Genomic DNA, 15,464 nt, shown 5'->3' with positions numbered 1-15,464 from the left:
AACCCCGATTTAAGACTGGTGAGTCACCTCCCGATGCATGTGTGTGTGTGTGTACGCGCACAGAGGGGGAGGGGGAAGGGAAGAACCAAGTGGTTACAGTAGCTGATCTCACAAAACAGTCATTACACACCCTTCGCGGCAATGCTGGCTTATTGATTTTCCGTTCAGCCGCAACCGAACTGCGTCATCCTCGTTTGCATTAGTCCTCTGGGGATTGGGATCGACTTTCGGAGTGTCAAAGGTCAGGTGTCTCTGTAATAGAAGCAAATCTGGCAAGCGAGAAGATCGCCTGGGGTGACTGGCGAGGGCATGCTCTCTGTCAGCTTTTCAATTTTCCACTCCACGGGATCGCACAGAAGGAGACAGGCCAAACTTTTCCTTTGGCCTCTGGTGCCCACTTCCCTCTTCTTTATGTTTTCGCCTAACATTGCCGTTGTAGGGAAAAAAAAAAAAAAAACACTAAAGGAAACGAAGATAAGTACTGGATGGACGCTACTATTTTCTTTCGTCTGTATTCGATTGTGATACGGGGAAAGATGCATTCAGGGTTAGAATAATTTGCTGTCTTCACAAGCGCATCAAATCCATATGCTAGGAAATCAGCAAGACTACGCCTCGTTCCTAACTTCTGAAAATGTGACACAATTGGTGCGCTGTTCTACATGCTATCTATTGCTGCAGTACAATTGTTGGGATATTTTAAATTTAATTAATGGAGGTATAAGATCGCATGGAAGAAAATTTGCAAAAGAAAGCGATAGTAATATCAATAACGTGCCGCAAAATAATTTTGAATAATTTTCATAGAAGAAAATAAAGTTTACAATTTAATTAGTATAATTCTTTTGATTAATTCATTATATCCATTATTCTGATATTATCACTAAGAAACTAGTGTGCATAGAAGCCAAATGTTCGACACTTCTGTAATATTTTTATTATTAGTATATTATATTTGAAAAATCATTACTGTATCTTCATTATACCAAAATCTAATTTAAAAAATAATAAAAATGTTCTTTTGGCTTTTCCATAAATATATTTCTTTTTTATTTCTCTCCTTTTTTTTTATCGCCGTCTTCCTATTCCAATTATAAGTGTAACCTCTCAAATTTAAAATCAAAAAATCGACACTCACTTCGAAGCATCTGTATTTTAGTTAGCAATCTTCTCGTGCTTCGTGATGGAGCTAGCTTCGTGTCAAGCACACCGATAAAGTCACCAGTAGCCCTCCTCTTACGAGTGACTGGTTTCATTTGTGAGGTCTTCTAGGTGGTTGAGCTCTGCTCCAGGAATTAGAGGCAGAGGACACAGTTCTTCACTTCTGCCTTGTGGCCAAATTGAATTTTATGTCAACAGCGCGGACTGAGCCTGGCTACTGTTTACCGGTGGCATCCAGCGAGAATACTAATTGACTCGAGGCCAGGTTGAAGAGGTTGTAATCCTCCTAGTGGTCGGGCGGGCCTTGAGAATATCGTTTTTGTCTTAGCAACAGAGCGAAAGTAAAACATCGATGCTACATGGCCACAAATGATTACCTTTGCTACGACCTTTGAAGATAAATTAGAAATTTTCTCTTAACTAGTTATGCAAACGACTAGTTTAGAAGACCGATAAACGAAGAAAAATTCATTACTCTATCAATGCTCATTTATTAATTTTCTGTAAAAAAGATATTGGAAGTACGTCATTACTGTTCTTCCCCCCCCCTTTTTTTGCGTATTTACGAGTAGATTACTCTAAAAATCACGAGTCACCTGGTGTCAAATAGGAAACATCATAAATAAAATACATAAACAGACTGATATTTATGTAAAAAACAAAATCAATACTTACAGCAGCATAAAATAATGTAAAATTATATTTTAATCGCATTATGTATATAACGTAAATAAACAATTATAACTAAACCGTAGTTTTAAGAAAATTATAAATGTATGGTATAATTATAATTTGACTGCAAAGAACTTATCGGCATTTTTAAAGGTTTTCATTGACCTTTTCTTTTGTTTGCAAATGGCTAACATTACCGCAAACTTTGAAGGACAACATTAATTAATTGTCCTTGTAAAAAAACAAAAAAAAAACATTGTTACCTTGCGTACTGGAGATTTTAAGTGAGTTAAAAAGTACCATTTGTTCTAATCCCAAAATTCTACATAAGAGTTTTGGGATTATCAAACTCCAATCACACTAACAGTACTAATGTGCTATATAGGTTTACAGCCTTATATGGGTGAGATTATCACAAAAGATACTAAATTACTAATTATTGGTTCCGGGTTTTGTAAGGAATCCAGAGGTTTAAATAAATGAAACTCATTTTAAAGTAACAGTTCACAACTAAAATAGATATTTCAGTGAAATAAAACAAAAGATAGTTTGAACACTTTATTTACATACACCATTTCCAATACAATCTCCTTCACCTTGCAATACATTTTCTCCACTATGTAACAAGTGTTTCAATGCTATCGTAGTAAAATTTTTCATAAGTCAAAGGAGGGGGTAAGAAAATGTTTCAAAAACAATCTGAAAGTTTTAGTAGATGGCTTGAAAAACTTGTTAAACTGTTGAGAAAATATATTGAGGAGAAGGGCGATAATGTTGAGAAATAGTGTGTGAAAATAAAGTACAGACATCAAACTATCTTTTTATTATTTTTTATTTTATTTTTTTCACTGTTATCTCTCTTTTGGACAGCGAGCTACCACAATGAAGGTATTATTTTCGGGATAACCCTCGTAATTGGAATAAATAACATAATTAAATAATTGTATCTTGTATGTGTATATGTATCACTGGCATTACTTACTAGAGCAACAAAGGTGGAACCAAAAATCATCAGCCAAATTCAACTGTTCGTATATGATTTCGTAAATTATATACAAAATCGATAAGCAACACAGTTGAAAAGTGTGAAATGGTTTTGATAATTGGTTATATTATGCAATAATGTGCACCAATCGCAGCGGATTATATAAAAAGCTCATATAATGCAGATTTTTTCATTCTTTTTTAATTTTTAATTCTGCTGCAGTAAATAAATGAAAATAAAAAAAGGATCCTGATAATGAAAGACTATAGACTTTGGAGGATTTTTAAATTAAGGTAAAATTTTACTTCTTGTTCTTGATCATTTCATTGGTCTATTTCAATTTTTCTTCTAGTTATAATTTGTACAAAAGAAATATTAATTTTTTTTATTTTCATTTATTTACTGCAGCAGAATTCCAAAGGTTGCCATTAATACACGGAGGTATCTTTACCAACTTAACCTTCACTGAATTACTGATAATCGTTACACTATGTCCAGCACTCACTATTTATTCTGATAAATAGTGAGTTTAACATTTCAATAACATAGCATAAAATAACATAAATAGGTAACATAATTTATTACTTCACTACATTATGTTAAAGTAATGAATTTTGTATTTGTACACAATGTCTACTAACTTAGTACATAATGCATTTCTTTTTCTGGTTAAAATTGATTCATTAGCACTCAGCTGGCTCATTGACTACATAATGGTTACATAATACTGTTTTTATGTAAATTTATTTTTCTGGGGAAGGGTAATAAGCTATACCCCCACCTTCATTTAAAATAAAAATAAATAAAACAAATGTGTAAAACACGTTTTGGAGCTAAATGATAATTTAGCCTCCAAGTTCTATTTAAAATTCTGTGGTTTTTCTCTTGATGCATCTTGTTTTTGGCCTTCCGACTAGAAATGAATGTCCAAACATTTTATACAATTTCACAATATCGGTTTGATCCAACAATTTCTAACAGTTCTTGCTGTAGTTGGTCATGATGGGCAAAGAAAAAGCATACGTTTAGCCTAGTTCTAAGTGAATTGATGCTTTTGCTATTCAAGGATGCCTTTTAGATCAAAAGAGTAAAATGTGACATCGTCTTAGGTGATTTATTTCAATTAGAAACACTTCAACAAATGGGATAAGGTTTCTACTTTTCTGGACAGACAGTGTACGGATATTGACTATATAATTGAATAAAGAGAACCAGAAATTGTTTTTTTGAGTGCATCTCTTACTTGCTCATTTCTTTCCAACTCATATACTTCTTCTTGTGCATTAAAATAATATATTTTTTAAACTAATCACAAATCTCTGCTTATTACCATTTTCTCTTTTAAATTTATTCACAAGCAAGTTGCCTTCAGTAACAAATACTAAAAATTCTGGATAAATCTACTCAGAACCTAACTTAAATTTAATTATTTAATTATGTGGATTTTTTATTCACATCCTTCAGCAGGATTTAGCTGTAATTCTTAAGAATATTTACTTCCTATTTCCATATTTTATTCATATTCACATTCTTAAATTCTTCAACTGATTCTGAAATTCTACGAAATCATCAAATCAGGGATGGCGATTAAGGAAAAATTCGCATAAAAAAGAACTTGATGGAATTATTAGAAATATTCTCTATGGCGTTCACATTTATTTTAGATTTCACATTTGATAAAATTCTTGTATTATGCTTGAAGAGTCTGTCTAGATAAAATATAGCCTATTCTACCTCGTATTTGGTTTATTCCTATATGAAAATAATGGAAAGCCTTGAAATAAAGTTAAGTCGTATTCTTCACATGGCAGACATAAGCAATTGAAGCAGGAAATAATTATCGGAAACCATACTTACGTGATAGAAGGCACAGAGCTCAACAAATGACCGCCTCTATCCGGCCCTACAATATAATCCTCTTAGCTCCTAAAAATACACCCGATGTCCGGTTATTGCCTGAAACAGCAATTCTATTTCCTTTCCAACCGAGGTCTGCTGTTGTCCAAATATTTATGAAGAGCGCTCTCAACTTGCCTCGTCTCCAATAACAGCGTACCACCCACCCCACCAGTCATCTGGAGGCTATTAATGTGCCATCTTGTCGGGCAGTTACATTGCAGTTCCTATAACGCTGCGTAGGCTATACATGACGGTTAACCCTAATAGTGGCCAATACATCTTTATGGGCCGTATCTTGGTCGCGGTGGTTTATGGGAGTTGTCACAAATCCCGTCCATCCTCCTGCCAAAACAAATATTTATCTCTGTGCGCGTGGCAGCAGACATTTTTCAGAGGAACGTGCTAGATTTACAGCCTTTGTGTGTTTTACAGTGAGACTGTTTTTCAGTGGGCAGGTGGGGCATTGATCAGCAAGTGACTCAACTCGATGTGTTCTGATGACTACTTTGACGTCGTCAGCATCTCTGCCTTTTCTCAGTGGACTTGGATTGGCTAAGCTCAGCAAAAATAGAAATCATTTCAAAACCTCACATTTTGATGTAGATTTTTTTTCTTGTAAAAAAAGTTTGCAACTTTTGGTGCATTTATTTCTTACGATTTCTTACATTTTTACTACATTCCTTTGAAATAAGGACGGATTTCAGATAACAGACATAATATTAACAATCAAGAAATAGATTAACACATCAAGTAGAGAAGTAACTTATTGAATTTTTGAAAAAAAAAAAATTAAAAAAATAGCAGTTTCACATCGTATACATGTTAACGGAATAATAATATGAAAACGGATTTTTCTTGATGGAAAGATATATATATATATATATATATATATACACTTTTAGATATGATTTTCTATATAACATGTTTTCATTTAAGCATTACAGGTACTTATGAAATGCGAAATGCTTTTGAAATTTTCGCAAATAATAAAATAATTACCAATGTGAGTTCGATGAGTAATTTCCACACGGGATAAATGAAATTTCTTTTTCTGAAACTACATAGGCCCAAGACTGTTTATGTTTACTCTTCATCGCTTGAGAAAGTTTTCTTATCATATTTTACATTTCAATTTTAAAAACTACTCTTTCCTAAAAACTACAGGTTTTTTTCGAATACTACTTTCGGAGCGTGTCGTTCGAATAAAGCCACATAATAGTGAAAATACAGAAAACCTCCGTAGCTTAGAGTGTTTCGAAGAAGTCCTTTCTAGCACGCGAAGAACCTTTTATCAGGGCATTTAAAATGAAGGCGAGTTAACTGTTCTTATGCAGAGGCAGAAGGGTTTTTTTTCGTAATCAGAGGTTTTTTCATCCCACAACGAGGCAAACCAGCCAAGAAACCACCACACACACACACACACAACACACACACACACACACACACACACACACACACACACACACACACACACACACACACACACACACACACACACACACACACACAAAATACATTTAATCATAAGACTAACTACCTTATCCTAAAATCATGGTTATGAAAGCCAATGTGGATTATAATAATCCATGGTACTAAGTATCACTGATTACTATAACAGCAGAAATACTTTGCAGAATATTGCCATTCCGATACTGCTGCTATATAATGATATAACATTAAATCAAATTCAGGATAGAAAACAATGAATTAAAATGAACCATAAACACGACGTAGAGTAGTTTCTATCTTTTTCTCCCTTTATTAAATTTTTTTTCATTAAACTGCATGTTTGATCGATAAATATACATGATTTCCAACTCTGATAGCACTACCCAAAAAGATTTAAATGTCGATATTTGAGCTGGGTTCTGGCAAACCTATTGATTATTGTAGCACATCAAAAATTTGAATGCATTTCTTATTAATAGAGTCAAGACACAGCGGATATCTTTCAGAATATTCGATTATGTCAATTTTTATTATATTTCTGTTAGGGAAAAAGACTCATGGAATTATTCGAAATATTCTTTATAGCGTTCACATTTATTTTAGATTTCACATTTGATAAAATTCTTGTATTATGCTTGAAGAGTCTGTCTAGATAAAATATTTAGCTGAAAACAGTGAGCACACTATATTTCATTTCAGATCCTAACATCCTAACAGAATATATCCATCTTTTTATTTAAACGCTTAAGCAGAAAAAATAAAATAATAACGTTGAAAGTTTTTTCATTTTGTTATACAATAAATTAAAAATTCCAAGAAATCATATTCCTCAGATATTTCATCCCATAATGCAAAGCACACATCCCACTGATGAGACCTTAATGAAGGTCGGAACCGGTCTGGATAGTGGCTCTTCCCATAATACATACCCAAAAAGGATGTGTGTTTTGCATTATGGAATACTAAGGCAATTGAAGTGAAGTCATTAGCCTCTATATACAAGTAGCCCAGTCGTGGAGATACTTCATGCGCAAACTTTGTTTGCTTACACTTGGATAAAGGATTAAATCCAAAATATATTTTCTTGACATATTAAATTTAAAATAATAACGTTGCAACCACCATCATTATTTTTCTTTATGCATTAGCATTTAAAAAAATATAAAAAATTGAATACAGTATATTCAAGATGATGTGTGTTTAGTTATTTATCTAGAAATATATCAAAAATATATTTATCGAGATATGCATTATTTTTATATTATATACGTTTCAGTACTACAGTGTTTATAATTGTCGCTGAAGTACTAACTAAATATTTATACGGACAACACCAAATTAGCCTGCAATGCAGGTATGAAATGATGAAGAAGAATTCTGCATATAGTTATATTGCAATAAAATGTAATAATTATATTTAAAATTTTAAAGAAATTATCTTTCATTTATAAGAGCTACTTTTCTATGTGGAACAGTATCATTCCAGCTAGACAAAGTTTTATGAGATTTAGTATTTGAAATAATTATTAAAATTTGTCGTCATTTCACTTGGTTTAATTCAACTTGCTTCGATGTTGTCCCAAATCTTCAAGATATTTGGTATGCAATCAAAAAACTTAGAGGTCACTGCAATCCTTGATAGTCTCAACAGATTTCTAAATTGTGTCTTTAGTTCAATTCAGTTTAGATAAAAGTTAATTTAGCTTCGATTGTAGAATACAAATGAACTTTTATTTGAAAATTGGTAAGAAGAAGCTATTTAATCTTTGGGAATAGAAAATATAGTTATATTTTTGGTACATTTCTTATGTTGTATAAAATTAACAATGACTGGGAAACTGAAAGAAAAGAAACTAAAATTTCAGAGAAACTGAAAGACAAGGAATATTTTAGATCGAAGATAACAAACTTCAAGTTATGGGAAGACCTGATAAAGTTAAGAAGATCCAGTTCCGTTTTAGAGATTGGCAGAAATGCGCCTGCAAGTAAAGAGCATAGTGATGCACACTTCTATCCTATGGCAAAACTGACTTGCCCATTCAAATACAGTGTGACTCTGACAGTGATTGATCACCAAAGGGCAGCTTTAAATCTTCGCCGAATATAAACCTCTTTGGCATTCCGGTAACCAGCAGGCTTTATGATAATGAGTAATTCACTTTAGCAGTACTGAATATTGTTATAGTTCCTCCAGTTGGCTTTAGAAATGGCATGTTTAGCTGCTTACTTGCTAGGTTTGAATTTGATATATATATATATATATATTAAGACTGTACTATGACATGCTTTAATGTTTACTATATACAAAATTAAGCAAAATAACTTGGCTTTTTCAAGCCATTGCATTTACGAGAGAGACAGAGAGCATTATATGCTTTGTGCTCACTGTTACTCTGTAAGTACAAAGGCACAGACTTAATGTGAATTCACTATCAGAATAAACTTACATCCACCAAAAGTTAGCTATTTTCACCAGAATTGTACCTAGACTGATCTAGCACAGATCGGTCTAGGTACAATTCTGGTGAAAATTCTGGTCGTTTCGATCCCGGAACATTTGTCCGCTGCTAAATCGAACGAGAAGAACCCACGCAATTAAGACACATAATACACAAAACAAATAATTCCAACCAAACTACTAAATTATTCCTACTGAAGCTATCAATTCTCTGGATAGCTCAGCAACTGTACCTTCTATATACAAGTAATTCTCTTTAGTTAAACAACTTCCATGTTTACGTGATCTGCCCAACCTTCAACCAGGAGAAGTTTGAATGAATACACTCTCCCCGTTCTTCAAGTTTATTTAGATCTGGTACTCTGTATTATTCCAGACTTCTTTATTACTGCTTGCGTATTGGATTTAATTCAGCTATTTCTAAGCAGTGCTTACACAACCTAACTTCGCACTTCATGTGGTTGCATTACAGCGCACGCGTGACATGCACATGCAGTCAATTCTTCCAGCTAAAATTCCAATTATTAGAAATTAAAAATAAAATTAAAAATTACAGGCTCTAATCTTAAATTACTAAATTCTTCTTTATGTAGTAATTCAGCAAAGTTCAATAATTTCTATAACATAATACGAAATCAATCAAAAATTACGGAGCTAGTATACCCGATTTCTCTTTTTTTCACATATACAGGTAACCCTCGTATAACGCGGATGTTAGGTTCTATAGAAATGCCAAGTTATATAAATCATGTTATGCGAGACTCAGATCACATCGAAAAAGTAAGATTATGTTCCGAAATCGTTTTTTTTAATTATATAAACAACAATGACATATCCAATAAAAAAAACTATTTTTATTTAATTAAGGTAATTCATATAAGTTAAGAAAACATAAACTATGAAACAAATACATAGTATAAAATTATAAAAATTACAAATTGTGCGTAAACTTCATTGCGCATAATGCATAAATGTTTTAAGCAAAATAAAATAAAGTGCATATTTCAATCTTTCATAGCACGAGGATTTGAGGATCGGATAATAAACATTGGTTTTGTCGTGTAATCACCTGATGCATTACTACAAAACAGCAGAGTAATTCTATCTCTGTAAACTTTGAATCCAGGACGTGATCTTTCATTTTTCCGAAATATAGGTGCGTAAGTGGCATCTTAACAAGTTTGACCACCCTGGGTTTAAACAATTTGACGTCTTAATCACATTGGATTGAGCAATAATTAAATAATACATATAATTAATTATATATTTATATTTTTATACATATAATTAATTATATGTATTAAATATATTCATTATGTCATTATGGTCTTTCCATATTATCCATATATGCTATTGTGGCATTTTTTTCCCAAATAACCAGGATTCATCCACATTGAACATTGGTCTGCATTATAGATGTTTATAAACTTTGAGAGCTTTTTCTTTAATAAGATTTCCTTCCAAAGGAATTTTCTTTTGAGTGCAATCTTCTATCCATATCATTAAGAGATTTCTCCATTTTTTCTATTAGAATATCGCATACACGGGCAACTCGCTTTGCACTTACCGTTGATCCGGCAATAACGCTTTCTCAGATTTTATGTTCATTTTGTTTGATTGTTCGATTTGTTGATTCATTTCAATTCAAAGTCCTTGCAACAACTCCTGGTTTTTCTCCATTTTTTAACCGATCTATGATTTTAATTTTTTCTTCGAGAAAAGTGAATTTTTTTTTTCAATGTTTGTTTTTCCCTTTCGTTGCAGTTTGTGGCCATTACTATAAAAATACATTTTTTAACGTAAAAAAGCATTACATATTGTAACTCGCCAGAAAATAAAGTGCTCAGCTTGAGATTAACACACTTATGATTTTTAATGCGCTTTCCTGGCAGTAAACGAAGACAATTTTCAACGGTAAACACTTAATACGGTAAACAATTGACGTACATGCGTGCTAAAGGGTATTTCCCCTAATATAAATTCGCTACTTATAATTACATGCGCGAAACGAGCAGATGCAAATTTAACGAAGATAAAATTTAATTTTTAAGTCGCAAGGCGAAAAATATACGAAAAGATAAAGGGTTACGACAATTTGTAGACCGTGTCTTTATCGAAACCGTGTTGTATAAGTACCGCTCTATACCAGGGTTACCTGTATATCCATCTGAAGCGGACTCGAAAAACGATTTTTCATTTAGAAATCCTTCCTTCCTTTTGGAACTGAGATCCCGCATAAAAAATACAAAATTCCATACGTATCGTCTTTTATTTCGTCTCCTAAGCATAATGCGCCAGTGTAATTGAAAGACGTCTAAAATCGGATATCTTTCGAGTACTTGTCTTAAGAGTGTATTAAAGTATTTCCAATTACTTTTCAAATGATCAAAGAGGAGACAGAGTGCTATGACTCCCACGCGATTATTTCCAGCTTGTATGATTCCTACTATCAATAATTTGCCTTTCCTTTCTATTGCTATCCATTTAAGTACTCATTAATTTGATCAGGAGAAAAATTAGCCTGTAGAACTTGCGCCATAAAAGGTATTAAGAAGCAGATAAAAGAAAATTAACTGTAAATGGAAACTGTAAAAGGAAATTCAGTCTCAGAGACTTCACTTTGAAGATCTCACTTTTTTTAAAGCTTCAGAATACTATTCGGTAAGAAGTGAAGAATAGCAGCGAGTCCGCTACATATGATTTTTTTTCTTTTTTTTTATTGTAGGATGAGTTAACAAAATAAATATGTGACGACATATTATTCTGTTGTTATTTAAAGCACAGATGTACTGACTGTCATGATTGGCAGCTTCCTGCGAGAAACAATCGTGTGCCTCTTTCGTCGCCACTCGCCCAGCATGCGTTCCCCACCTCATAGGCAGCACATCTTCCTCATTTACATGAGAATGATGCGTCTCGCTTATGAAGTAAATTGGATTCCTGTTTCTGTACGCCTCATTCCCAGCCGTGAATGTCAACTGTAATTCTATAAGGCATACGGCGAGCTGAGCGAACTGCCCTTTCTACCGGCATGCAACCAATCTACCAATTGCTGCAATTGGATTTGCATGTCTCGTGCCACCCGAAGTGTGGCTTCCAGCGTGTTAATTCGGGTCAATTCTTCCATTCACTTCAACACATGTTCTTGGCAATAGGAAATGGCGCGCTCGCTTCAAAACTCCATAGATCCGTCACGTAATAAGGAACACATTAAACCTCGCCTCGACTGTCGCCCGCTTTCGGAGAACAGCTTCATAAGACTTATCACCAGACAGCGTGAAATTTAATTTTTACATCGGACTCTTTTAAACAGACTTGTTAACACGGAGCTTGGAATGTGACGTATTTCCACGTAAATGACATCCAGCACGCTATGCAGACAACAAAGGTGAGAAGAAGCGACTGCAAATATAATCTATTTACTAGAGGTCAAACAAGTAAGAAGTCTTTTTTTGTGAGTGTGTGTGTTCGCTGCGAGTGTCGGCATGCATAATCCTATCTAACTTTCTTTACTCTGTGCTGGAATGTCTAATCCCCGCAAACTTTCTTCACAGTATTCTCGAATGGAAAGAAAAATTCCTTAATGCCTATTTAAAAGTGATGAAAATATTGACAAAGAAGCTGAAGATTCGAATAAAAAAAAAAAAAACGAAAAAGGAAAAAGAAAAAAAAAGAAAAGAAAACCACCTTCGTGACCAGCTGACAGGTGCCGTTAGGGTACTTTGAATGTTTTATTTAACACACGCTCTGTGGGAATAGTTCAAGATAGAAAATGCACAAAAATGCACGTCTTGAGGTAAGATGGAAGGAAAAAAAAAGAGAGTGAGGAAATTAAAGTATAATTTATTTCAAACGAGGAAAAAATCGAGGCCATAAAGAAAGAATAAAAGAAAGAAAGCATCTCTGTGAGGTTTTGTTATGAGATACATTCGGAGATCTAGTGAAATATTTTTGCACTTAAAAAGCTGTTGATTAAATGTGATGTTGAGAGGGGTTGATTTGCTTGCATAGCCTTTCTCAGCTTTGATGGAAATTTGTGACACTTTACCTCACTTTCGAAGTTGGGAAATTTGGTAAATATTAAGTTAGGAAATGGTTTTCTCAAGGATTACAACCTAACTTCATCAAAATACTAGCAAATATTTCATTTAGATGATAAAAAATTCACGTAGCATTACGCAAATATTCGAAAGTCATTTAGTTTTGCTGCGGTTTGGTTGGTATTTTAATGGATAAGCCGTATTATGGAATCACTGAGCCAACTATTGAGTTTACATATTACCTCAAATGAATCTCGCAGCATACCCTTACTAAACTATTAAACTAAGAAACTAATTACGTAAATCAGATTATTTTCTTGCTTCTCTTTTAACTTGAAGTTCAGTTAAATTTTAACTTTCAATTTACTTTAAAATAAATTATTCGCCACAGTAAAGATTTAATTTGAGTTTCTAAGTTAGTTAGGGCATATACAGTATATGATAGCCAGAGTTTGCTGCATTTGGCTGAACCGGGCTATAATAGAAATAAAAAGATATTGAAGAGGAAAGTGAAAAGAAATATACGAAGTTAGAAAATATTTATGGAACCGGCGAATTTATGTAATTTGAAAACAGAATAAGTAAGTTGATTACAGAAGGATATGTTAATTAAAATTTTAAGTGTAATTCTCTAATTTGGCATTGTCGAACACGTCAGTATTGTTATGTGTCTGTGTATAAATACATAGGAAAAATAATTTACAAAATAAAAACGAAATAAAGAAGATGAGTGCCTTCCTATACACGTTAGTGAAATCTGTAATACTCGTGTTGGTTTTGTTACAGTGGTGATTAGTCAGTGTATGATTCATCTGTTCTTCGTAACCAACTAAATCAATGCTTGAAATCCGGCATTAATTTAGAAAACCAAACCCACAAAAAAGGTCTGAGACTGTGTATGAGGTTGGTTTTTCCCACCGGTTACCCGTGTTTTCACTTCAAACTATAAAATCGACCTTCTTGATCACATTTGGTGGTAGTAGATCCGAGATTCCTTATCTCAGTCGGTATAGATGAAGCCATTTGTTAGAAAGAGCTGGCTTCGAATCTCGTATATAACCCAAGGAACTTTATCAAGGCTTTTCAACTAAAAGTGAGTTATCCGGTCTCTTACGATGGTGGCAGGGGTTTTCCTCCAGGAAACTCAGGTTTTTTTCATCCCTCAAAAACAAACACATTGGCCCCATGAACACACACATATCTACAGACATAAAATACTTATCCTTACAGTGATACAGCATTGAATTACCAAAAACCCCCAATTAAGGGACTGAACCCATCTAGGACGGACGCGAATTGGATGGATGGATACGTATATTTCGGTCTAAATATAAATGGGACATATCTTCTGGTGGAAGAGTCAATAATAATAACAATAATCTACAAATGTACATTAACGCATCAAAAAAAAGTCATCAGATCAAACTATTTCACTGATTTAAAGAAAAATAGATGAGACTATGCCCCCCCCCTTTTTTTTTTTTTTTTTTTTTACCTATAAAGGAGATAAGCAGTTTACTCGAACATCGTTCCTGGGGGAAAGGAGGCGTGCATTAATATCGTTTGGAGACATTAATGCACACCATTTAAGCATTCTTAATTTCACAATTGGCAATGCATGATGAAAAAAACGAAATTTACGGGTGATAATAAGTGCAAAATACATGTATGATTTACTGATTGAAAGGAACCTATCCTCCTCCAGAAGACTGGGAACTGCCACCATCTTTTTGTCAGACGACTAGAAAAATGTGCATTCACGAGTGATGCCATAAGTTTCTATGACATTTATTCATGAGCTGCATGTCCTGAATTTTTACAGCCAACTAACCTTTGTTAATAAAAACAACAACAACGAACAGAAATCGTTGACTGGCGTGCATCAAAGCACAAAGAACTTGAATCGTGGAACAATGGAATTCTCCTATGGAAAGATGACTTTAGCTACTCTCACTTCCAGTCTGATAGGCGTGTTTGGATCTTGAAGAACTTGGGTAAATTTTATGGGCACAGGTTCTTACTTTATCTAACACGATAGTGCTTCAGATTACAACGTATTGATGGAAAACATGTTTAAAGATATAACACCGGAACACGGTAATGAGCCCCAACGTGTGTCGAATGAAACATCTGAGGGAGGAACTACAATGCAGAATTTGTATTCTAATTAAAATAAATTTTAATTATAATATATATTAAAAGTTGTAATAAATGTGAAATCCGAAAGAAAATTAATTGTATTAATAAAATAAAAAAACATTATACACTAATTATTTACTTATGGGTGTTCCTCTAAGATCTCAATTACTTGCCTTCACCCCCCCACCAAAAAAAGTGAGGATTCGCCATAGTTTCGCTCACCACATTGATACTGTAAGGATAATAGATACTGCAACAATTTATTTGGAATTCATTAAATAAAAAAAATATTGCGCTTTGTTTTCCCAAAGAAATCAATTTCTGTCTGATCAAACCAATATGATCATGCATTATTATATTTGTATGACAATAGAAAGAATTCCTACTAGGAAATTCTTGCTATTGTCAGACCTTTCCACAATAAGTAAAAGCACAGCGTAGTCCTGTCACTCTTCTATCTATGAGAATTAACTAATAGCGCAGTTTCCAGGACATCGCAACCTTCGATTATAAAAATCTGAGTTCGAATTTCATCTAAGATATGAAAACCTTCATAAGAGCTTTTAAGCTGAAGGCGAATTATCCGGTTTCATGGTAGATGGCAAAATGATTCGGCCAGAGTTCCAATTGATCCAACCTTTCATATTGTTTCTTTATTTCA

The 15,464-nt window shown here is 33.5% G+C and overlaps 1 protein-coding gene across 1 annotated transcript in view; it reads right to left on the bottom strand.

Moving 5' to 3' along the window:
• LOC150103221 (solute carrier family 66 member 2) overlaps positions 1 to 15,464 on the bottom strand; it is a 456,400-nt gene that overhangs the window by 206,990 nt on the left and 233,946 nt on the right. The window lies entirely within an intron of this gene.

Source organism: Typopeltis vanoorti, chromosome 9, assembly GCF_054136105.1.
Source record: "Typopeltis vanoorti isolate ZY-2024b chromosome 9, IOZ_Tvanoo_1.0, whole genome shotgun sequence".
Lineage (NCBI taxonomy): Eukaryota > Metazoa > Arthropoda > Arachnida > Uropygi > Thelyphonidae > Typopeltis > Typopeltis vanoorti.
The sequence above is the reverse complement of the archived record's forward strand: the minus strand, read 5'-3'. Positions and strand labels throughout refer to the sequence as shown.